The following is a 25,188-nucleotide window of genomic DNA, read 5'->3' as shown; positions in this document are numbered from 1 at the left end:
TATATATTTCTTTATGTATATGTATTTCTCTTGAATCATGTATATTGTATGAATTGATAGTTAAATTCTTATTGCCTCTTGCTTTTGAGTATTGCTGTATTTTGTAAATAAAACTAGATACGATTTTTTTTTCTCATTATTTTAGATATTGAATGATCATCACGGCCGTTTTCACTAAACAAATTTACCAATAAAATAAAAAAAAAAGTAATTGCCGAAACCCGGGATCGAACCAGGGACCTTTAGATCTTCAGTCTAACGCTCTCCCAACTGAGCTATTTCGGCTGTTGAAAGGATCTTCAGATTATGGTGTGACCGAATAATTATCTGATTAAAAAAAATGCAATTAAACTCTTAAAAGTACCATTATTTGCTCTGCATCTCTAATTCATTGATTAAATATCTTTTTTTTTTTTTTTCATGAAAAACCTATAGATTGATAAATAAAGTCATTCATAAAGACGAATAAGATATTACAATTTTATTTGATGACCGGCAATACTAATGAATTATTTGCTATTAACTTTATAAAAATAAAAAGTTTTAATCAAATATTGTCATTAAGAAAACCAATAATTCATTACTCTCAGTCCTAATGTTTGTTAATTTTTGGAGTTGAAGGATCGTACACTAAATTCAAATACTATATATATCACTTCTCAAATAAACCAACAAACAAAACTTTTTTGAAAATTTTACTTTGGAGTCTACTACTTAGACGTTAGATTTAACTCTAATACCAGGCAGATAAGAAATATTTTGTTATAATTTCTAGTAATATGTAAGGCATAATATAGCTCACCTACTAATAGTTGAGTCTATTAGTTCAAAATCCAAATATCCTAGTTTTAGGGATAGCAATCAAATATCCTAGTTTTGAGGAAAGCAATCAAAGATTGAAGAAAATCCTCGTAATTAAAAGAAATTTCACTTTTAATCATCGATTTCCATTAATTCATGCTCAAATAAAGAAATTATGGATTAATGATGGGTGAAATATGATATAAATAATACTGTAATAACTGTAAAGTTTCTAAATAACGTGAAAATACAGTTTTCATCGTAGACATCTGAAAATTCTTAATACTTAATACTACCTGAAAATATTTCTAAATACTTAAAGAGATAAATTATTTATTGAAAGTGAGGAAGCTCGCTCTCTTTCTATACAGGTCTTTCGCACTATATCGGTTGTCAAGCAACGGAAATTATTAAGTAACAACTAAAAATAAAAAAAGTAGATACTTGATGTGTATTTAACATGATGAAGTAATAAATATTTTTTATACGCACCAAGTAAGTTATATTGATTAATAAATACCTAGGTATTTATTATGAGGAAAGACTTTTGGAGAAGGTGGAGCGTTACTCTTTTCCGTCTGATACAGGCGAATTTGATCTAGCGCACCTAAATAAGTTTCACTTCATAAAGAACAATCCTTAAAATGACTTAATTTATTTAAAATGAATATTTACTTTAAACAATGGAATACCTTGGAAAGTAAAGAAAGCGTACCATTTTATCGGATGAACTAACTACATATATACGAGTATACCGTACATCGTCGAACACCGGTGCTCTGTAAAAAAGGAGAACTTCACAAATTTCTCTTATTTGTTTTTAATAGCAATAGTTATTGATTTTAACTATGACAAACGTAAACGGTAATGAACTAGGATCTCAAAAATATAATCATAGTGTAATTTTTTTCCTTACTTGTCGCAATATATAAATAAAATATGAATATACACATGTAGCAGTTCATAACGATCATCCAACCCATCTGCTAAAGAACAGAATTTTATCATTGATGGATCTCCTAACTGGCACAACATCGGTCACAATTTAACCAGGTTGGTGGATTGCGTGATATGATTTCTGTTTGAGTTCTTTTCTTTCTTTTTCTTTTTTGTCAAGTTCTTTTTCCCCTGGCTCTGTTTATTCCTGAGACCGGGCCATCAGTCTTCACAAGACGGAAGACCCTCGAAGAGATAAGCTAATCCGACTGCTCAGGACCCCGGGTCATCCATCAAGAGCTTTTTCAAACGCGTTTTATCTTTATTTAACACTAAACAGAATCTGTATTTTACGTTAAATAAAATCGCAAATGAGGGTTTATCATGATTTGTCATTTTCGAAATGGACAACAAACAGGCATAGTGAAAAGTATTAATGATCGAAGACAGATCCTTGTCGTTTGACAGGTCAGTGATTGATCAAAACTATTTCAAATATTTATATTTATTTATTTTATTAAACATTGACAAGTTCAATTTATATCTTTGTAAGAGTTTACCTAATGTTTTAATGATTTAATCTCTACATGGTGATATTCGTTTATTTAATTTTAATGAAGGACGTATGGAAATTGACAAGTCTGTAATTGAAGTGATTTAGTGTCTTTTAATCAAAAAAAGGTATTAAAAAATGTTTCTTTTATACTTGTGTACCTGAATTTCTAAATTTCTTACTGTCTTCTAAATTACGTGTCCGTATAATGTATGTCGTATATAATATTTAGAACAAGACTTTTTAAACTCAAAAGATAGAATTTTTGTATAATTTGTTAAAATCATGTGGACTTTTGAATTACTTTTTACGTATGTAGTCTAATGTATTGTAACCCGCGTGGAGTAAATTTGAAAATGACTCCACTTAACTTGAATGACTCGGCTGTACAAAGAGAATAAATAATATATCCCACAGCTGGATTCGAACCCGGCTCCTTGGGCCCGTATTGAGTATATTGGTTCAGGATAATAAACTACAGTAGTCTCAGATCTAAAATTATAATAATAATAGTGGAACTGTTATCTCTGGTATCTCATCAATTAAAGTTGTTTTTATTTTAAGGAAAATAATTTGTAAAGAATACTTTTAAATCAATTAGAGTATTTTTTAAATTTGTAATTAACGGATTGTTTCAGTTTTATGAAACAAGGTATTTTTTTAATAAGATTATATTTCCGGTCACCCCACCACTTCACCCCAAGTATCATGAGCCGAAATAGCTCAGTTGGGAGAGCGTTAGACTGAAGATCTAAAGGTCCCTGGTTCGATCCCGGGTTTCGGCAATTTGTTTTTAAAAAGTTTTCAATTGATTTTTTTTTAACGTCTGTCATCGTGACCTTCTTAAGCTCTGGAGAAGTAAACTATCCCCAATATTTTAGTCGCTAGTGCCTACTAATAAAGCAAACTTTTGTTATATTTTTATAATTAACTATGTGAAAAATATATATATATTTATATATGGAATTGGGACATGAGAGCGCGGTGGCACAGCACTATGCTACTAACTCCAAGGACCTGTTCGAATCCGGCTTTGGCAAATAATTACACCGTAGCCGTGAGTCAATCCTGAGGGTTCTGGAGCTCTCCTCAGATCCACCTAGCTTCATAAAGTGAGTATTCGCAGTTGGGGAAAAATCAAGTGGTTGAGCATGATCCTTAAACATTCACCTCCTTGCAAAATCGTTATTCTAACCTTTTTTACAAAGTACTGAAACCATCAAGGGTTTTAGCGGATAAACATATATCGTATATTTCAGAAATAAATGAGGTACTAACAACCTGTTCTTTGATGGTACATCTCAAAGAAATCGATGCAATTGGATCACTTTTTGGCCAGATTTAATTATCTGGTTAGAGCTAGATGTGGACATTCCACCTTATCGCAGCTTTTATTTATTATTATTTGATTTAATTTGCATCTTCAAAAATATGTATAGGTTTGATCACTTCTTGTGTTTGAAAAATTATATTTCATTTCCACAAAACAAAGAGTGATGATGTGATAGTAACCTCCTGAAAACCATGGGAAAAGCACGTCTGGTCCATTGCAGGGCTCTGTCGATCAGGATTATAAAGAAATTTTGTTTCTTCATGGTATAAGAAGCTCATGAGAACAATAAATCAAGAAGGACCACAATTTAAAAAAAAAAAAAAAAGATTGCCGAAACCCGGGATCGAACCAGGGACCTTTAGATCTTCAGTCTAACGCTCTCCCAACTGAGCTATTTCGGCTGATGTTGCATTGCGTAAAATGGTGGGGTGACCGGAAGTATTACCTTGTTAATAAAATCCATTGGAATGATTACTATTTTTATAACCTTCTTCTTTGATTAAACATTGAAAATAATTAATGATTTAAAAAAAAAAATCTGCTTATTGATATAAACGTATCCTTTATTGATTATTTTGTGAAGGATTTATTCCGAGTTTTGATGAAATCGAAAATGTAAGTTCAAAACCTTAATCATTCATTACTCAGCTTAAGCGCTCTCATGCAAACTGCACTGGCTTCAATACCAATGACGCGTTTGAGAGAAAAGTGCTGGGATCTCTTGGAGCCCAGCTTCAGTCTCACACGAAAGCTCCAAAACTTATTAAGAGTTTCCAGGGCTGAATGTAAAAATGTGCGAATGTTTATTTATTTTATTTTCACTTAATTTTTTTTTTTTAAATATCTAAAAATTTTTTGTTATTATGTAATCAGTTTTTTTTATCATATATAGTATATTCTTATTCATACATATCATAATTATAATTTTAGTTTTGTTCTTTTATTTTTAATATATGATAATAATGAATACTTTGAACGCTAATACTACGCTCTTAATCGTGACAGGTTGTATTATCATTATTCTTCAATAAAACAATAAATTCATATTAAAAAAATAAAATAGTTTATTATTATTTCATGACTCAATCAATTTTTATTTATGACGACTACTACGTTGCTTGTCTATGTAGATCAGGATGATAACAAAACTTTTGTTTTAGTGCATTAGGTGGTCACCTGGCTTTTGTAATGCTTTTAAATAAAGATGGTAATAAAAATTCATATTAACAATAATAACTAACCTGTTGTTTCATTAATTTAGATATCGGAATCATTATTATAATATATATGCATCATACGTTTTTTATTTTATTTATTGCTATTTACAACTGTACATTTAGTAAATGGAGTGATACAGGCGTGTAAAGAAAGTACCCATTAGAAGCACTCTAATGAGGGACGTGACGGCCGTGCGAGTTGGGGCAGTGTGGGTGTGGGTTCGATTTCCACCTGGGGCAGTTAAACATTCATTTTCGGCGGTCCCGAAGAATGAATCTTGACATTTGGGTTACCACGTGGTGGCAAACTAGGTAGCTGTCAAGGGTTGGCAAAAAGGACCACTGCCTAGTGGTCCCACTTGCCGGAATTGTTCCTCCCACCATATACCAGTACCAGTACCAGCACTCTAATGACGTTTAACATTAGCAGGTCTCTTGGCCATCTTCTCTTCAGGTGCTTTGGAGGATTGTCAGGAATGGATAAGGAAGCAAAGTTAGAAACTAGTGGGTTAGGATGGTTAGTGAGTTTATAATGGAAAGATTTATTCTGGTTCCGTATATATAATATCGGAATATCATGTTGCGACATGATAATTTACAGTAGGTTTATACTAATTTCGTAAGTTAATAAATAATTAACAACAAAGTTTATTTAAACAAATAATACTTCGGCCCAAATAATGCCTTCCGAATTAATTCATGTAGAGTGGGACACCACATGACTTTTTTTTTTTTTTCAAAATATTAACTTATAAAACCTAAGAACTTACTTCCTCAACATCAGCTAATTCTGATTACTAAGCAACAAAGAACACTGCTATCTTAATAACACAACCCTCTGGTAGATTACGTCATCCTGACTAATAGGCCATTTGCCACCAGTTGAGTCAGATTAATCTCCCTGCTTGTGTGTTACCGTTGAGTTATGAACGGAGATAATTTAAAAAATTAACTAAGGCCTAATTTTTTAGGATTAAAACAGCTCATTAAGGGGCATAATTATTCTTTTTGTTTTTTGTTTGACTAACAACTTTGGGCGGTTAGAGAAACACGTTTTATCATCTGATACCACTTTTTAACTAGCATTTTATTCACATATGTTTATCGTTTCTCTAATAAGCAGGCAATTTTGTTGCGACTCTAATGAAGAGATTTTGTTTTCTCGTTTGACTGTTCTACTGTAAACGAGAATTATATTCCTGTTATTAGAAATCTGTCAGCTATATTATTATACAGAACTATAGAGTTTTTTCCTACTCGAAAAAATCTTTTTGTCTTACATAGGCCGTTTACTGCACAAACGAGGTGCAAGGCCAACTTTGCACCGGCCAGACTGTGTGGTTGCCGATTCACTAAACTGCTTGGTGTCGAAAAGTGGAACAAAGTATATGAATGTAAACATTTAGTGGAAAAGTTATACATTCATACACTAAATTTATTTATTTAGTGGAAGCATATAAATGTATGAAATTAAATAGATAATTAGCATGGGTTCGATTCGCTCCTTTAAAGTTAAATTAATTCTTCTAATAAGTCTCGGATGACTTTCTTGAAATTAATTGCAAAAATAGTCAATAGTAATTAGACTATTATGTCTTAGTTCTAAAGAATATCGCAGAGATTCAGAATATTTTTTTAATTAGTTAGTTTAGAAATCGTTAAATTTTTTAGCTATTTTTTGTTATTCAAGGCTTGATGTCCATAATAAAGCCGTGAATGGAAAGCGTTCCTTGTTATTTTTATAATTAGTGAAAAATGACAATTTGTTACGTTGGAAAGTTGAATCAATGCTAATTGGTTTATGCGTTATATTAAAGTTTATGAAACAATATTTTTTGTGATGCCTTTACATTATTTTTATTTGAATCGAGTTTACATAACTCAGGACATAACTAACGTACAAACTATATTCTGAAAGTTTATGTATTTAATGTGACGCAGTAAAAATGACATAGAATACAATCCCGTCTCCTTGGGATAAGAATGACGATATCAGCAGAAAAAATGTATATAATGCACAGATTGTGTACATATTTTTAAAAGTATTACTTTTTAAAATTTTATATTTATTACCATTTTAATGTATATATTAATTGTTTTCATTTGTTACTTTTATATTTGTTTTCCCTTATTTTTAAATGTTTATAATAATCATTATTTATTACTTTTATAAAAGTTTTTTATGCGTGTATATTGAGTATCTTTTCAGATTCTTTTTTTTTTAATTTTGCTTTTTATTTATTGATAAATATTATGATCTGCCACACATTTGTGGGCAATAGGTAATAGTGATGGATGATCGCATTCATCACTCAAATAAAATAAAATAAGAATAAAAACAAATGAATAAATAAAAAAAAAAGCACATAAAAATAAATAAATCTCTCTTAAAATATATTCAAACAGAAGGATAAACAAAATGAACATAATCAAACTATGTGTATGAAAAAAATAAATAAATAATAATAAAAATAATATAATCTCTAGTCAAATTCTTAGATTTTAAATAAATGGAATTGTACATAACCATATTGAACATTTATATATGTTTATGTTAGAATTTGTTATATTATCAGAAAAAAATGAATAATTTTATCTAAAAAATGAGGAAAGAATGTAAATGGATAGAAAGAAATAATGAAAATATAAAAAAAAGAAAAATATTAAAGAACTAAAAAATTATGTATTTTATTATTTAATCTTTATACCTATGTAATATAAGATTAATACGCAATTTCCCAACAAGATTTGTTATGGTGTATGTATAGCAACTTAATCTAGTTGGGCTGCACTGTTTTATTAATTAAGTGTTTCTTTTAATATATATCCAAATTGAATAGCAAGGAATCGAATATCCTATATCACAAAAGAGCAATCTTAATCGCGTAACTTAACATGGTTAGAACACCAAGGACTTTTGTAATAAAACAGTCCATCAATCTTGCTTACTGTCTGTTACGACAGTAACGTAATGTTCCTAGAGCCAGTACAGCGGAGGCAGTACCACAACAAACCCATATCCAGTACAGACCCTCCTGGACAGGAAAGGAACACCCTGGACGCCATCAATAATAAGGGAACAGGATAAGTGGGACGATAAATATAAGGACTGGGAGTCATTTATCAGGGGATGGCAATAGCGCGCCCATAAATGACTGATTTATGGTCTTGTTCTCCTCCTATTTTTCCTAATCAATTTCCACTGGTCCCTCCAATCGGGAAAGGCTTGATTAATGTGCCCTACTGCCTCATCCCTCTTATGTATTCTCCTATAGGTTAACATTTACTTTTACATTACATAAAATTTTAAATAATAGACTTCGAAATATGCAAAAAGTATTTTTATCCGTTTTTTGTTTATCCTTTTGTTTTTAAAAAGCAAACAAGAAACAGTTTAATTTATTATTTTATCCAAATACCAGTATTTTAATTTAAGGGTTGGTACTTAATTATTTTATGTCGTCACACATCATTTAATTTGGCCATCGATAACTCGACACCAATGTTTACCACTGTTCGTCATCTTAGGGATAAATTTAATGAACTAGAGATAGAGAGTTGATAGATATTATTAAATTTGGAGATAAGCTGTTGTTTTTTCTGTAACTAACAGTAAAAATGGTAGGACAGTCAAGCAGAGGTTCTTAAAATTGATGTAGCCCATATTTATTTCTATAATATGGATCAAAGTAAATATTATGTAATAACTAGGATTTTTAAGCTGAGGAGAGATGCAGATATGTCAATTCTATTACTTTCCGTCTTCTATGTGCTTTCTAAAATTTACAAACATAATACCCCCGTCCTTTCCCATCCAATATCAATACTTCCTCAGTTAACCTTAGGAAATCCTTACCTCTTAGCAAGTCCTCCGTCTCAATAATCTATATGATGTTTAAAATTCCAATCATTTCCGCGATCTATTATTACCTTTTACTATACTTCATCCTCTTTTTTTAACGTAGAAATTTTTTTCACTAATATTCCCATAGGATCTTCTTATAGTTCAAGCCAACAGGTCATCCGTTGCGTTCAACATTTCCCTTAACCGTTCCTCTTACTTAGAATCTCTTTAACTTTATTGTAAATTCAGTTACTTAACCTTTCATGGTCAGTTCTCTAACCAAAACTTCAGGACTGACCATGGGTAATTTGGTTTCACTCCCAATTGTAATTCTACTTACATTAGTGAATCAAAAAACCTTCTGCATCACCCAACAAAGTATTCCATTTTCTCCCGTAATTCATCAACTTCAAAACTTTCTGAATACTTCTTATCCTTTAACCATTCTTTAGATTTTGATAATACCTCTATAATAACCACAGTCCAAAACCATGACAAAAGCATTTATACCCAATTAGAATCTTTGCCTCCCAATGTGAAAACAGACAAACGAAACCTTTCCTTAACATATTCCCAAATATATATTTAATTACTACTCTCTTTATTATTCAGAATCAATATTATTTGCGATATGGCTGGGAATACATGCCGAGTTATTCAAGTATTAAATTCTATAACTTTGAAATGTTAAACACCCCATTGGTAATAAATGGGTCACTCTCGCATAAATGGGTAGTAACGTTGTGCCCTTAAAATGTTTAATATTTTGTCTGAGTGATTTTTATATATTAAATATAATTATGATTACAATAAATACAACAGCATTACATTATATCAATTAAATAATACCAAAAATCTTTCCAAATTTTATAATGAATATAGCATGTAATGTGTCGTAACATTTTATAGAAGCGTAAAAAGATACCTATACCGTAAAATCTGTCAATTGTGAGAACTGAAAAAAGTCCAAAAAATTTGCATTACAAATATTAATTATATATTACTAGAAACCATTCCGAATTATGTTTTTATGATTTATTTCATGCATTAACAACGAGGTTTTTAAACTTTGAGTTAACTTTGAGGTTTGAAACTTAAATTTGATGCATGCATACGTTGATAGATATTGCATACCTAGATAGATTGATATGATATAAGTCTTCTCTCGAAAATTATTGTGTCAAAAGATAAAAAAATAAGTTTTTTTTGCATATTTAGAATTCATTAAATATATTTATAGTTACTTTTACAGAAAAATTGTTTCAACATTGTCAATAATTGTAAGAAAAACCACTAAAATTTGCTTATTTGGTAAACTTTTCAGAATCTTTGTAACTCAGATATAGATAGATAAATAGAAACAAACTTTGTCTCATTTTGTTGGTATTTTAGTTTATTATAAAATAATAAATGCTCACTTGTTGTAAAATTAGTCTGTAGGAGTCTAAATTGACTAAAACTGAAAAAAAAAAAATACGAAAATCTAGATGTATTTATTGAAACTATGGAAATGATCCTGAAGTTTGTTGAGGCCGAAAACATGGCTTTATAATTTTCTAACCATCACATAACTAAAAAATCAGAACACCCTCATTCGATACAATACAATCTCTCTTTTTGATGACGATTTTACTGTACAATATAGGCCTACTTATTATAAATTTTCATGTAATCAGATTAATGTTATTAAATTGATTTGTCATACTTTCAAAATAAGACTCTTAATCCAACCAGCGATAACTTTTGGTTGGAACTTTAGTTTATTTCCAGTACCACTAGGTAGCGCTTATTGTACTTATTTATCATATCAGTATTACTAACAGTATTTGCCTGATCCTTATTTCATGTTATGAATCAAACTTCTGGTAATCTATTTTGTCTCTATTTGGAGTGCAAAAACACATTTGGGGCACTGGGGGTTCACGATTGTCATGTAGATTTAAATATTGTTGTACTGAATTTAATTTTACAAGAAATAATGTTTTTCTAGCATGCTTAATTTTATTTTTAAAAAATCGTGTTTTCTTTCTGGCATGCTTAATTTTATTAAAAATTAAAAATCATGTTTTCTTCTTGTTAAAAAATTACCATCGAAATAACATACATTTTATCAAAGCGATCAGATAGTCATCGTAAAATTTTCTTCATCTTCCTCTTGGGTTTTACAGGAGTATCTTAAATTGATATTCATGGTAGGTTATTTCAACAGATTTTTATGAGCTGCTTTTATCCAACATGATTCTGATGATACATTCAATCACAATTCCCACTTAAAGAATTTACTATCATATTTTCTACCAGTATGAAACATGATTAGAGATTTATCAGTATGCAATCACACACGGTTTTTCAAGTATATTATAACATTGACAATAACTAAAAATAATGAAGTATACATAAAAATACAGTGCAACCATATGTAGTTTGTAGCTCACGATAAGAGTAGATGCACCCACGTACATCATGATACTCTCCAACATATTGCCTCTTACAATGTGAACAAGTCTTACCTTAACTGGTGGAGGTCACGTGTTCTTTATTAATGCAGCTTCATAAACTAGTTTCCAGGTGCTACATACAAAAAATATATAAGAATTTATAACCTTATTTGGGGTAGTTTTGTTGATAACAGTAAACAGTCGGGCATAGTAATTCAATTAATTCAGTTGAGGTTTGGAATAGGCTGATGTTTCCATACCAGTGCTGTATACATTGTCAGCATTACTCAGTCTGTTCAGAGAAGTACACACATAACATATACTTCAGGAGCTGAAATGAAGCCCTGATGTATGTATGTTAATGTGGTTCCAGTGTCGCCAACGATTTGGCATTGTCATATGCCTGCCATCAATCTCTGTTTAATTTATATTTTATATTTGCCTTTTGTGAGAGATAAATGAGCCTCGAACAGGCATGAACAGACTACAGTGATATGTCTAAAAGCAGCCATAAATTATCCTTGTGTAGAGCTGATGACAGTGACAAATGCATCCGCCATGCAGAATGTGACCCGGATAGTGTGGGTTGTAAGTATTTGTAACAGTGGCTCTAGTAACGTAACTACTGTAAGTCACCGTGACATATTCCTTTTCACATTTAAGTCACTGCAAACTCTAAGTTTGAGCTAATTATTGTATATAACGTATTTCTTTTGTCAAAAGTTGGTATTTTAAAATCTGAGTAGATAGACAAATTACTTATTTTTTATTGACTTAGTTATGAAACTTTTTATTTATTTTGTATATATATTATTTATAGATTGTTATTATCACCATTGAGTGAGTCAACTCCTGTGGATTCAAGAGCCCTCCTCCACCCAGCCTCTTAAATTTGGTAAAAATCTGGCGGTCGAGCGTGACCAAATCACCTCCTTGCAAAACCGTTAGTCTAGTAACAGTACTTCTTTACAAAGTACTGAACCCCTCCATGGGTTGTAGTGGTACAGATTTTAATTTTTTAATTATCACCGCAAAATCACCACGAATGAAATATAGTCCCGTGACGCGTCCTTTCTTCATATAAATAACTATAATAATAAAATAATATGAACTTCTTTTCATGTTTCTATACATATCACGAAGAAAAGAATAGTGTAGATACTGGTGAAGTAATAAGCTACAACATATATTGATGAAATGGCAATATTTGAAAAAGTATTTAAATTGATAAAACAAACAGGTACAAAGGCAATAAAAATGTCCATACTTTATATTTTTATTTGGAAACTATAACAGCCTATATGGAAAAAATGAGAAACACATTTAGAATTGTCGGTGTGAACGAAATCACACTCATCCATGGATCAACCCTGACGCCCAATCTTGGAGCATATAGAGCCTGTAAAAAGTGGGTACTCCTAATTATAATTAGGAATTATAAATAAAGGAAAAACCCCTAATTATAAATAAAGGGAAAACTTGGCGGTTGAACGCAATTCTGACCACAGAATTTCTTAGCACATCCTTTGATTTAGAAACAGTATTTCCATATCCCTTATATGGATTGTTAAAGTATTGGTTTTGATGATGATGAATAAAAAGTAACTTAAGTAAGGATGCCTTAAACAGAGAGAAGTAATATTGAAACAAGATTTTGTATAGAGGCTGGAATCGTTTATTTTAAACCGTTTATAACTATTTCTAACCCACCATGAATAAATTTTAAATTAAAAAGTGAATTTGTCATTCATCTGAAAGCATTTGCTAAGTTTGTTTATAATATTGCAAGAGATGTATAATGATGGACATTGCACAGGTTATTAGAAATCTTTTTTTTTTTTTTGGTGGGGGAATTCATATTCTTATAACTATATTTAGAGTCTATAACATTGACTAAAGAACAAATTTGTAACTTGTATAGTTTGCTTTTTTAAAAACTAGAACAAAGTTCTAGATTTTAAGCTAAATTACAGTTCTACTAGTACAATCATTTACAACGAAATCAAAATAAATTGAATCAGCTTTCATTTCAGCCCATAAGAGAATGTTCAGGGTTAATTGTTCTACTGATAATGAAAGATTACAAAAAAAACTGAAAAGTGTATTTGAGAGGAAAAATTGGAAGAAAAAAATAAATAGTCCTTAATATTTTATTGAATACTAGTAGAATGAATAAATATGAAATATAGAATACGATGATATTTCATTTATATTTTATTACAAATTAAAATGTAAATAGTTAGCGTTTGGGAAGTTTTATGTCTTGAGTATAATCGTTTCTTTGTGTTCTATAAACACAATTATTATTTTATATTTATCTTTGTAGTTAAAACTCAATAATTACATCTTTAAAAAATTGTCCTCCAATATTTTTTGTTATCTGCGATTTTCTTTTCTGCATTTTTTTTTTTTTCTTCGTGGAACAAATACTTTTGACAATATTTCACAAAATAAGAAACAATAACGATAATGTTGTTTTTAGGGAAAAATATTGGAGGAATTGTATCATTAGAAGTTATACTCGTACTGTGCTAATTTCGGTTTCAAATGTTATCGATATTAAATTAAAACAGGGTGCAGTTATTAGTTTTTAACTATAGGAAAATGACGCAGAATTCCCTTTGAGTACGAAATCTAGTTCAGGATAAAAGCTTTACTTTCATTATTTACGTAGAAGTAATTAAACTTCGAGACCTAAAACTCTAACAAAATTATTGTCACTATTGTTGTATTCTAAATGAAAGCAAACATTTAATAATTTGTTGGAACTTTATAAAAGGCTGTCCCCAAGGATTTTAGTCATTCATCATTTCGCGTTTTCTTCTGATACTACTCCATGGTGATTAGTAGGGAATTTTCCTTAGCCAGAATTGGGATCTCTGGTTCCCATATTCCTTTTCACCGGATCAGGTGTGATTTATTAACTATTGTTCATTTAGTTATGATCAAAAGATACACAAAAACTTTTAAATGTTTAATTTTTTATGTAGGTTTCATGTACTTTTTCGTCTAGTTATTGGTTTGTTTTTATTATGTGCTGATTTATTTTATTATAAATGCTTATACATAAAAAAAATTATGGGAAGATTGCTCATTGACCCTGTGTATCAATAAATGGAATTTGGTCCGGGTGGGTTCAAATTAAACTCAAATAGTAATATTTTGTACTATTATTATTTGAGCCAACGTTTCGTCCCAAGAAATATTACATATTTATAAATATTATGAAAGTACAAATAAAGAAATGAAAAGGGATAAGAATAAATTCAAGAAAAAAAAAAGAAGAAGAAAGAAAATGAACAAGACAGAATTCATACCTGTGTTTTGAAGGAAGTCCAAGTCAGAGTGAACTGTTAGTATTAAGAAGAGTGGGGATGACAGTTAAGTGAGTCACATTTGAAAATAATTTTAAAGTAAACAATGTAGAAAATATTTAAGTTAAACAATAAGTGATAATATCATGATAATATACATAATAGAGAGGGAGAAGATATATTATTTTTAAAAAATTTACATGGTTAGAAAACAAAGAAGAACTAAAGTTAAACTAATGGGATACAATAAATATAAGTGATTAAGAAAGACAATATACCAAATGAGTGGGGATACAGAAGTATGTAAATAATATAATAGAAAATTTAATAATAAAGTAATTAATGTAAGTATACTTAAACTAGTAACACATGGATATAAATTAAAAAAATAAGATACATAAATATAAAAGAAAAAGGACGGATAGTAAATATTAAAGATAATTAAATTAAATTTGGGGTGAGAATTTAGAGAATAAAACCAGAATAAAAGATATGACAGGAAAGTGGGCTTCTGAAATGCAGATATAAAAAAATTATAATTCATGTGAATATTGAAATATTTTGTAACAAGAAAAATGACAATCTCAGATGAATTATATTTTTTACTAAAACTATTGTTGCAAAGATAATAACGCTTTATTAATAAAATAATATAGTCTTCTGTCATTTTACATGGTATTGGTAATAACTTTTATGTTAGGTTTTTCCAGTTATTTGTGCGTTTTTAAATTAATTTGTAAATATGGCGCCCGAAAAATCCATTTCAAGAGACTGGGAAATAGAAACATTTAAGAAAAAAGAACTCTATTTCAATGATAAAACAGTACGTTGAATGAACGTAATGTTTTCTAGAAATGATTCAAACTTAATATAGGAGATGTGTATACTTCAGAGGAGTATACTCAGAAACATCCAGAGTAAATTCTGTTTTATAATCTCTTTGAATACATATGTTTTCCACAAAAGAGCGCTCATAAGATGGTATGAATCTAACTAAGGATTGAGATAACGAATTCTAAGAATGTTAATCAGTATGTTTTTGTACAAATTTAGCTCCAATGTTGAATATTCCAGGCTGAAAATAAAAACAAATGCTCCATACCATCAGCATTCAAACGATTAATACGAAGAAGATAAAACCGCTATACTAAATATCACTTAATTAAGTATAGCAGCAGCAGCCATCTTGGCTAATTGTCTCAGCCAGCACCTGCATAATCTCACAGCCTTCAAGATCTGAGATACCGTCCCCCGCGAAGGAAGTTTTGTGTCTTTATTATCAGTTCCTACGGCACGCGATACACTCGTTAGTAGCCGAGATAATAAGTAGCAGTTCTCACTCTTCCAGGTCTGTCTTCAGGCCTGCTGTGAACCTATGCAGTTGACTATCACAAATGAATGTAGAAACATCTGTAACAAACATATCTTATGGAGGATATGATAAATGGTCATATAGACCAACAAGACAAGTGAAGATCTACCTTGCTCTGGGCCAAACGTATAGTCTGTTATTATCACATAACAAGCTCAAAATCTTATTAGTACACAATAAAGAAATATGTTTCCGTTATCCTGTGAAAACACAGTATTTTTCAAATAAAGATGGATGGTAAGATAAAAATACATGAAATTTTATTGTCGGTCAGTCGGAATGACTGTAAAACCAAAAATGAATGTTTAGATCGTAAGGTTAAAACAAATGGATTACTCAGAAAATTCTGAAGAAAGTCGAGGGGAGAATTCTCTCAGTATTACCTTCAATTCAAATTTTTAATGATGCGATTTCAGAATTTTCTCTGTAATTAATCTGTCATTAGGTGACTTTAGACGATTGGACCAGACTAGATAAATCGGGTGATCCGTTCCCGGACGCCAGGAGACATTCTTACATTCTGAACGTTCATTGTCGTTCGATTCGACTTACTGAGTAAGGGCTTTTTTAATGGATTATTTTAAAGTGTATTTTGTATTTTAGGGAGTTAATAACTTCCCACTCAGATTTTTATCTGCTTTGTCATTGTATTTAATTATGTTTGTCCAGGAATTATTTCCTTCAGGTTAATATCCATTTTTTTTCTTTATTGAAATAAATTGATATAAATTAATATTATATTTTGAGGAGAAGATGGTTGGGGGTGCGGTCAATGAAACACAAATAAGTTAGTCATACTTATTTGTGTTTCATTGACCGCACCCCCAACCATCTTCTCCTCATTTATCATCCACGGTCAACTATCTCTCATAATTATAAATATTATATTTTGTATATGGCCTCATTTAAGACTTTTTTTTTAATATTTATTTATTGCTATTTACAACTGTACATTATAATACATTTAGTAAATCCGATCTAAGTTAAATTGGAGTGTTACAGGAGTGTAGAGAAACTACCCATTGGTAGCACTCTAATGACACTTTACATTAGCTGGTCTCGTGACCCTCTTCTTTTCAGGCGCCTCGGATGATTGTCAGGAATGGAAGAGGGTGCAAGATTAGAAACTTTTTGAAGGGGTTTGAGTGTTTAGAGAGTTTATAATGGAAGGAGTTATATCTGGTTCGGGCTAGATCGGTTACATAGTGAACATTAAGGTCTTTATGTATGATTTTATTTGTGACAAAGTAAGGAGCATTGAGGATTTTGGATTGTAAGGATTGAATAAGAGAGGAATTCGAAGGTTTAGTGGAACCCCAAAGCTCAACTCCATATGTCCAGATTGGCCTTATTACAGTCATGTAGATGTCTTTTGTAATGTGTTGGAAGTTTAGACCGTTTGTCTAGTTAGTGCTGTAATACTCGAAATCGACGTGCAGTTTCCTGCTTTTTCAGTCTGATGTGAGGATTCCAGGTTAATCGCTTGTCCAAATGTAGTCCAAAGTAGCGGATCTGTTCGAGAGGGGTAAGAGTAACATCATTAAATGAAACTGTAGGGCAGTTAGTAGGTTTACAACGAAGGGTAAAGGTGATTAGATGGGATTTGTTGGAATTTATCTTAATCCTCCAATTACGACACCAATCTTGGAGGGCTGTGATATGGGATTGGAGATTTTGGGATACAACATTTAAGACTGAAGACGATATCTGTCAAGTTGGTGTTTTTATTGATTAGTCTTTTTCTTTTTCCGCATAATTTTCAGTTAATCAAATGCACTCAATCATCCACTCATATGTACAAAACAGGTGTGTATAATTCAAACCGCGTGGCAGCTATCTGAGATTATATTTAAGAAAAAACACAAAATTCCATCATTTTTTTTAAAATAATGACTTGCAATTTGGCTTCCAAGATTCTATTTAAAATGTTATTGAGTTAAGTGCCAACATTTCTTGAATTTACTCCAATATTCAGAGATGATATATGTTCAAAAAACACTTCATGTTCAGGTGAATATATATGAAGTATTAATTATCTAAATTGTAAACTAAAACCTTTAGTGAAGTACATTCACCAGAATAGCCTTTTCATTATTTCTATTGGGCAGATATATAATCAACTATATTTCATAATTTGGGAGTATTTTTTAAAAATATTTTTATGTAAATAAATAGTCATGTTTGAAATATGTGCGAATCAAATATTTTTGCATATGCAAATGCGAAAGGGTGGATTAAATTTATAATATGTATACTGGACTATTCATACACCAATTAACAACTTTCTTCCAACCTTGAACCAAATATAACGAGCTGTTTTCGAAATATAAATAAGCAAATACAACTACGTATCAGAATGGTTTAGTGAAAGTGGTGCATTCAATTTAATTAACAGTAAAATATAAAAACCGATTATTGAAATAAATCTATTGGTCTTGAGGGACAGGACGTTTTTAACACAAAAATATGTTTAAAGAGATATTTAAAGATATTTGTAAATTGTTATAGAAGTTTCCCTCCATAAATAATAAAGCTTGGTACAGTACTCGGGTGACTTCTATAACCGAACGAAACCCAAGACTTCTAAAAATTATTAATATTAATATTATATTATGATATTATTATTACTAAAGAGTATTCTTTATGTTGTAATACACAGATGTATTGGCCGAAACGTACTTGCAAAGAGTAGAAGGCACCGTCAAAGTTTCATCTTTTAAAAACAACTTCCCTTATACAATCCACTAATACAAAAATACATGCAATAATATTCGCTCCTTTAAAACTGACAGTTGGATAATATCATATTAACCATAGCTTTTTTGTCCCATTAGAATGAAGAAAGAAAGAGGTCTAATGCGAATGTGGCTTGTGTTAAGAAGTGATTGGGTTTGGCAATGAGAATTTATAATAACTCTATGATATACAATATTTTTACTTTAGTAATTATTAATTATTATAATAATTAATTTTAGTAATTATATTAAAATATTTTGATCAAAATAATGCGACCAATAAATTTATTGCAATATTGAATTTCATTTTATCCAAATTTAAAATCGAACTCTCTAATCCCCCAAAAAAGTTGTAATCGAAATTAAAATTAAGTTGACGTGCAGTTAGATGAATTTAAGGCCAATTAGTAATAATAAATATTTAGTGAAAATTATTGGATCCGGTTTTTGTAATGAAACTGTGAAAAATTGATTTTAGAGGCAAAACAACTAAACGGCACTAGAATGACTCTTTTAAGCATACAAGTGGTGAAAGTTCATTTCGACACTGACTGTACAGCGCGACATACATGACACAGAAGAAAAAACTTTAACGTTCGTTTAAGTGTGGGAGCGGTGCATGTTAGATTTGATGGAACATTTCACTATCCCAGTTCAATAGTGTAACATCTCAAAAAAGATTATTTTGATATTCATGTAATCTTAGTAATAAGGGTAAGATCAATACAGTTTAAAAGTATAATATCTCGAAATATTTTTTATCTGCATTACACTACATTTGTTGGTAAAACAAATATGGTAGATATATTTGTTTATCTAATTTTTTGTCTACTTACTAAATTTTAATTTTATTTTATTTTATTACCAAGTGCCCTACATTTTCCTTTTAAAATTTTGTGAACAGATCCGGTACCTTGCACTACATCTGGTCAAACGACTAATCCTCACACAAGACTGAAACAATAGGAAACCGCACGTCAATTTCGACTATTATAGCACTTCCATGACAAACGGTCTAAACTTCCAATTCATTACAAAAGACAGATCTGCATGACTGAGTAAGAACAATCTGGACATTTCGAGTTGTGCTTTAGGGCTCCACTAGACCTTAGAATTCCTCTCATATCCAATCCAAAATCCTTCGTATGCTCCTTACTTTGTCCCAAATAAAGTCATACATAAACACCATAATGTTCCATATGGCACCGATCTAGCCTGAACCAGATATGATCCCTTCCATTATAAACACCCTGACTGCCCAAACCAACTAGTTTCTAACCTTGCCTCTTCCATTCCTCACAATCAATTCTTCAAAAAGAAGATCACCACGGGACCAGCTAATGTAAAAACGCCATTAGAGTGCTGCCAATGGGTAGTTTCTCTACACGCCTGTATTACTCTATTATAACTGAAATCAAATTTACTGAATGTATTATAATGTACAGTTATAAATTTCAATATAAATTTTAATAGTTATTAAAAAAAAAATCATGACATATTTTACTATGATTCTGTGTTTTACTGTAAAAATGTTACCCTTATTGCTAAGATTGCATGCATATCTCAATATATCAATAGTTTGAGATGTTACACTGTTGAATTGACAGTGGTTTCGACATTAATGAATGTTGACAAGACATTAGGTAAATGGGATTAAAAAATATGGAAAAAATAACCGTTGTACAGAGAGAGTTTTTATTCAATTTACTTTGTTGTTTACTAAAAGTTTGAAACGCTACAGTATCCATAAAATGTATTACGGATTAGCATCATTAGGATTCTTTGTTGACTTCACTCTTCACTGAAGTGCTGTCTACTTTATCAATTAGTCCTTTAACTTTTTTTGTAAAGCCATAACAGAAATATAGTTTTACTAGTCTAGTCGTCTAGCAATGTTACAACCTTTGGTTGTGATGTTTACCGGAGTTGAAAACGTGATCTGGAATAATTAAATGGGTGTACACTGTTTCTTATTCTTTTTCTTTTTTCTTATCCCATACCTGCCAAAGGCAACACGTTCTACAATAGCTTAAAAAATCCATTAGATCACGTGGGATAAGGACTTGAAACGAATTTAGATTAAATACCTGTTTACTCATCCAGCAATTATATTTGATGAGATATTGATACGTATCCTTCACACACGATGATTTTTTTTCTAGCTTAATTTTGTTTTCTATATCTCAATTGCTTGTTGATTATATCTGCTGAACTCTTCGTGATGGGGGCATGATACCTCAACTTTGATTTTTTTCCACTCAACCTTTTGTGGAATGTTCTCAATGGCGAAGGACACATTTTTACCCACATCTAAGGAATTTTTTTACTGTTGACAATAGCAATATTATTTTGATATGTGACATATCATTGTTTTATGGTATGACTTAGAACAGATAATTGACGTGATAACCTTTCACAATCAGTCATATCGTTTGCAGTTTCATATCTCTGAAAGCACTGCAAAAATCTTCGACAATTCGAAAAATGTCAATATTAATTACCTAATATGACATCTCTTAAACTTTTTGTCGATTAGATTATTTTATTCATATTAATTTTTTTTTATCTATGAATCTGAAGTTGGACGTGTAATGTATTTCTGGTGAATAATTTAAGAAGCACTAGTTAAAAGGTTTTAACAGAATAAAATTAAAATATCTTCGTTTTTAAATTAAAATATCTTCCATTTTTAGCAAGTTTTATATTATATCTATTTTTTTTTTTAAAATGACTTCACCTTTTGCTTTCAAACTCAGTTCTTTGGTTGAGAAAAAAAAACAACAAAACTTGAGATAACTAAAAATTTCATAATAGTTCGCAGATAATTGCGATCCGGTGAATGAAGTCATGAAAAAAAAATATAAATAGATAATACCAATAAAAAAATGCATTCCTTTATGTCTCAAAACAAATTGAATAGCAAAACTCACTTCAGATAAATTTTTAGCAGATCAAGTCATCGCCATAGAACTGATTGTTGATGTCATGAAATATTTTTAATATAGTTTTAAGATAACACTTTTCCACTTTATTTGATTCAATGGAACTCAACAAATTTTTAGTTTAATTTATGAAAATAAATTATCGAAAAATTGTTTTATTAAAATCTGTGATTAGAAATTAATAAATATTTATTTTTTAAAACGAGGTATTTATTTCTTAATTTTTTTTATTTAATATTTTTTTAAACAAATTTATAATTTAATTTGTCTATTAATTATTTTTGGTTGTAAATAAGAAATGAATTTGCAAAGTTACCATTACCAGGTATATAACTTTTTGTTGACTTTAACAGATTTTGATATTTCCCATGAAAGCGAACCTGTTATCGACAAGAATGTAAGCAACAGTATGGCCACTTAAATGGAGCTAAAATAAATTAAATAAAACTATTTTATAATAATTTATTTTTAGTATATCTTTTTCCCACTTTTCTCAATATAATAATTAGAAACCTGATTTTTTGTAGTAAAAAAACGAATAATTTGCTGTAAAAAAACATAACATGTACAAAATAGAACAGTAAAAATTCAAAATGTGTATAAAGCACTCAAATCCTACAATAATAAAATTGTTCTTGTATAATTTATAATATTGCTGAATGGAAAACTTGCCTGACCTTGTTTGAATCAAAGTACACATAATTGAAGAGCTATGAAGAAACTAATTGATAATAATAATTTTATTTCCATTCGTATCAGAACCGAAAGCCTCCCAGGGGAGGTATGAATCGTGCCTCTCTTCCGTGATTAAAATATTTTACATTAATTTGAAATAAAACAATAATTTTCTAATAATTAAATAAAATATTTTCTATGCTTTATTTACAATATGTTCTCTATTACTTTACCCCATAGGTCCCTCCCTATTCCTAGTCACAGTACCCTGAAAGATCCCCACTCTTTGCACTACCTCATCTCGTCATCTTGTAATTGGTCTTCCTCTCCTTCTCTCCTGTTCCCTTGGTATCCAATCTGTTGCAATTTTGGACCACCTCCATTTCAATTAATGTTAGACTTTTCACTTTTCTTTTACTGATGCGGTATTTTATTTTGAAACCTATCATTCTTACTCAATTAGATGATACCTATCATACAAAATGGCAAAGTCTCATTTGAGAGGACTTTGTTCACACTTCAACCTACAGCCCTGATAAAGACCTACGTAGGTCGAAATGTCGGAATAAAATAAATAAACATTTGATAACTATTTTTTTTTCAGCTCTGACCATCTCTTATCATTTGATATTCTTGTGTTTACTTATGCGCTTTACCTCAAATTATTAAATTTTGAACAATATGAACTATGAATTAAATGCAGAAAAAATAATAAAATGAATAAATATTGTCATACATTTACTTGTGTCTGTATAATATGAAAAAAGTTAGTTCAATCATTGGATTTTATTCAAGAAAAATTGAAATTTAGCCCAAAAAGAGTAAAATGTGCAATTTTTTGCAGAAAAAAAAACTTCAAACCTGCAAAATTATGGAAAAACTCCCAAACTTAAAATTTTGTGCGAAATAAAATTAGTGTTATTTAAAAATTTAAAATATATATTTTTAATGATATGAATTTCATTCGAGGTTTGGAGGTTGTGGAGTTCAGAACTAGGCAACAAAAGATGCAACTAAACAAAAATCTCTGATAATAATCAATTTTTCAGAAAATACTGTTAATAAAACCAATCAAACTTTTATTATTACTCTACTAAAAAAAAAAAAATAAAAGAGAGATTACGAAATTTCATATTCAGGTAAAATATTCTTCCTTTACCAATAATTAAGTATGAATGTATTGTAAGACGATTTATTTCATTTATATTTTTTTACTTTAGTATTTTTCTCATTTTTCAGTTTTCTAATTCATTTATCCGCCTATGTTTTATCATTATTTTTGTTATCTATTTTAGTTTTACTAATCTTATATTATTTTTTATTTACTTTTATCTTTATCTAATTTATAAATATGGTATGATTGAATACTTATTGCCTTTGAGTATAGTAGATTGTAATATATCATTAAAAATAAAGTGACCAACAGTAAGCGATAAGTACATATCGCTTAATATTATTTGTGGTATAACATATGAATATAGGGGGCAAAGTTTCAGTAATAACTTAATTCTCACTTGACACTTTCGCAATGTAAATGAAGCTAAGTAATGGTTAACAGCTGCTGGAAAACAATTTCCATCCAGCTGTCAGAGCTAACGACACAGCCTTCTAGATCATTTTTCAGATTCAGCTGTTCAAGGGACGGGAATAGATAAATTTATGTTGTGTACTTTAGAAGAGGGTGCTACTATTTTTTACTTCGAGTCAGTTAATGGCGGCTGACAGGTCATCCATCCAGAAGCCATTTTACAGCAACCTTCCTCCGGGCACCATTAGTCTGGTGGATGTCTTTCATCACGAGGATGTAGAGGATACCGCCGATGTCACGTTATGTCCTGGAACAGGATATTAAACATTATTAATCGCATACAAACCCTTAACATAAAAATATATGGTTTTATTACTTTGAATAAAAAGTTTTGTTTTGTAGAAACTATGCAAGTTGTACCTGATTAAAACGTTGAGATTATTTAATTTAATAAAACATACTGATAAATAATGATGTCTGGAATTATGTGCTGACAAAAAAATAAATTCATGGTAAAAACTTTCACAGATGTGAAATATTTATGATCCACAAAATAAAAAAAAATGAATGAAATTTAAAAATAAAGTTTAAGCTGAGAAATGACCACTCATATGCCGTAAGTGCACAATACTGTTTGTTAAGGTGTTCGGTTGTTGAGGAATTAAATCTTCTTATATGCCAACAGAATCCCCAAAACAAAAAAAAATATAGGCAAAATATTTGTTGAACAAATATATACTAATAAGAATAACTATAAATAACATCAAATCAAACTTTCGTTCCCCACCATATGATTTTGCATTTTCAATATCACCACTTGCCATCTGATTATATTTATCCAGTTAATAATAATAAATAATTATATAAACACCTGATCATTGCCAGTATTAATTTTTTATTTCAATAAATTCAAATAATATTATATATTACGTATTTCGTGAATAACCTTTTTATACCTAAAGGATGATTGATTACGAATAACAACTGAATAGGTTTTGTGATAAAATATTTTTTATTAAATTATTCATGGAATGACAATTCTAACAAGTAAAAAAAAAAAAGACTTATTATAAAAAGTAATTATAAATGTTGGGTAAAATTTGAAAAAAAAATTATTTTTAGGTCCCACCGAGATTTGAACTCGGATCGCTGGATTCAAAGTCCAGAGTGCTAACCATTACACCATGGGACCGCTGACTATTGGCTCAAGATAGAAAAAAACTGTCTCTACATAATTGGATAAGAAACTAATTATAAAGTAATGTGTTTTATGATGACAAAGCAATAAATATAACACTTCCACATAGGATACATCTTGCTGCTTTGAGGCTTCAAGTTAAATTGTTTATTGAAAATTATTTTCAGCTAAGGAGAGATGTAGTGCACTAATGAGAGCGAAAATCATATAATTATGAAAACAAAAATGATTTTTATTTTCTGTTTATACTTGTGCATTTCCTATCAATCTTGTAATATATCTAATCTTACAATTCACCTGGA

General features: G+C 30.0%; 4 non-coding genes across 4 annotated transcripts; 1 reads left to right on the top strand and 3 right to left on the bottom strand.

Annotated features, from left to right (window-relative positions):
- Window positions 1-212: 212 nt before the first annotated feature.
- TRNAF-GAA (transfer RNA phenylalanine (anticodon GAA)) lies at window positions 213-285 on the bottom strand. Its single transcript has one exon. It is a non-coding gene; the product is annotated as a tRNA-Phe (tRNA).
- A 2,717-nt stretch (window positions 286-3,002) lies between these two features.
- TRNAF-GAA (transfer RNA phenylalanine (anticodon GAA)) lies at window positions 3,003-3,075 on the top strand. The gene has a single exon. It is a non-coding gene; the product is annotated as a tRNA-Phe (tRNA).
- An 876-nt stretch (window positions 3,076-3,951) lies between these two features.
- Window positions 3,952-4,024, bottom strand: TRNAF-GAA (transfer RNA phenylalanine (anticodon GAA)). Its single transcript has one exon. It is a non-coding gene; the product is annotated as a tRNA-Phe (tRNA).
- A 20,784-nt stretch (window positions 4,025-24,808) lies between these two features.
- TRNAQ-UUG (transfer RNA glutamine (anticodon UUG)) lies at window positions 24,809-24,880 on the bottom strand. The gene has a single exon. It is a non-coding gene; the product is annotated as a tRNA-Gln (tRNA).
- Window positions 24,881-25,188: the final 308 nt, after the last annotated feature.

Source organism: Halyomorpha halys, unplaced genomic scaffold (genome assembly GCF_000696795.3).
Source record: "Halyomorpha halys isolate HHAL.00 unplaced genomic scaffold, Hhal_1.1 Scaffold432.1, whole genome shotgun sequence".
NCBI lineage: Eukaryota > Metazoa > Arthropoda > Insecta > Hemiptera > Pentatomidae > Halyomorpha > Halyomorpha halys.
The sequence above is the reverse complement of the archived record's forward strand: the minus strand, read 5'-3'. Positions and strand labels throughout refer to the sequence as shown.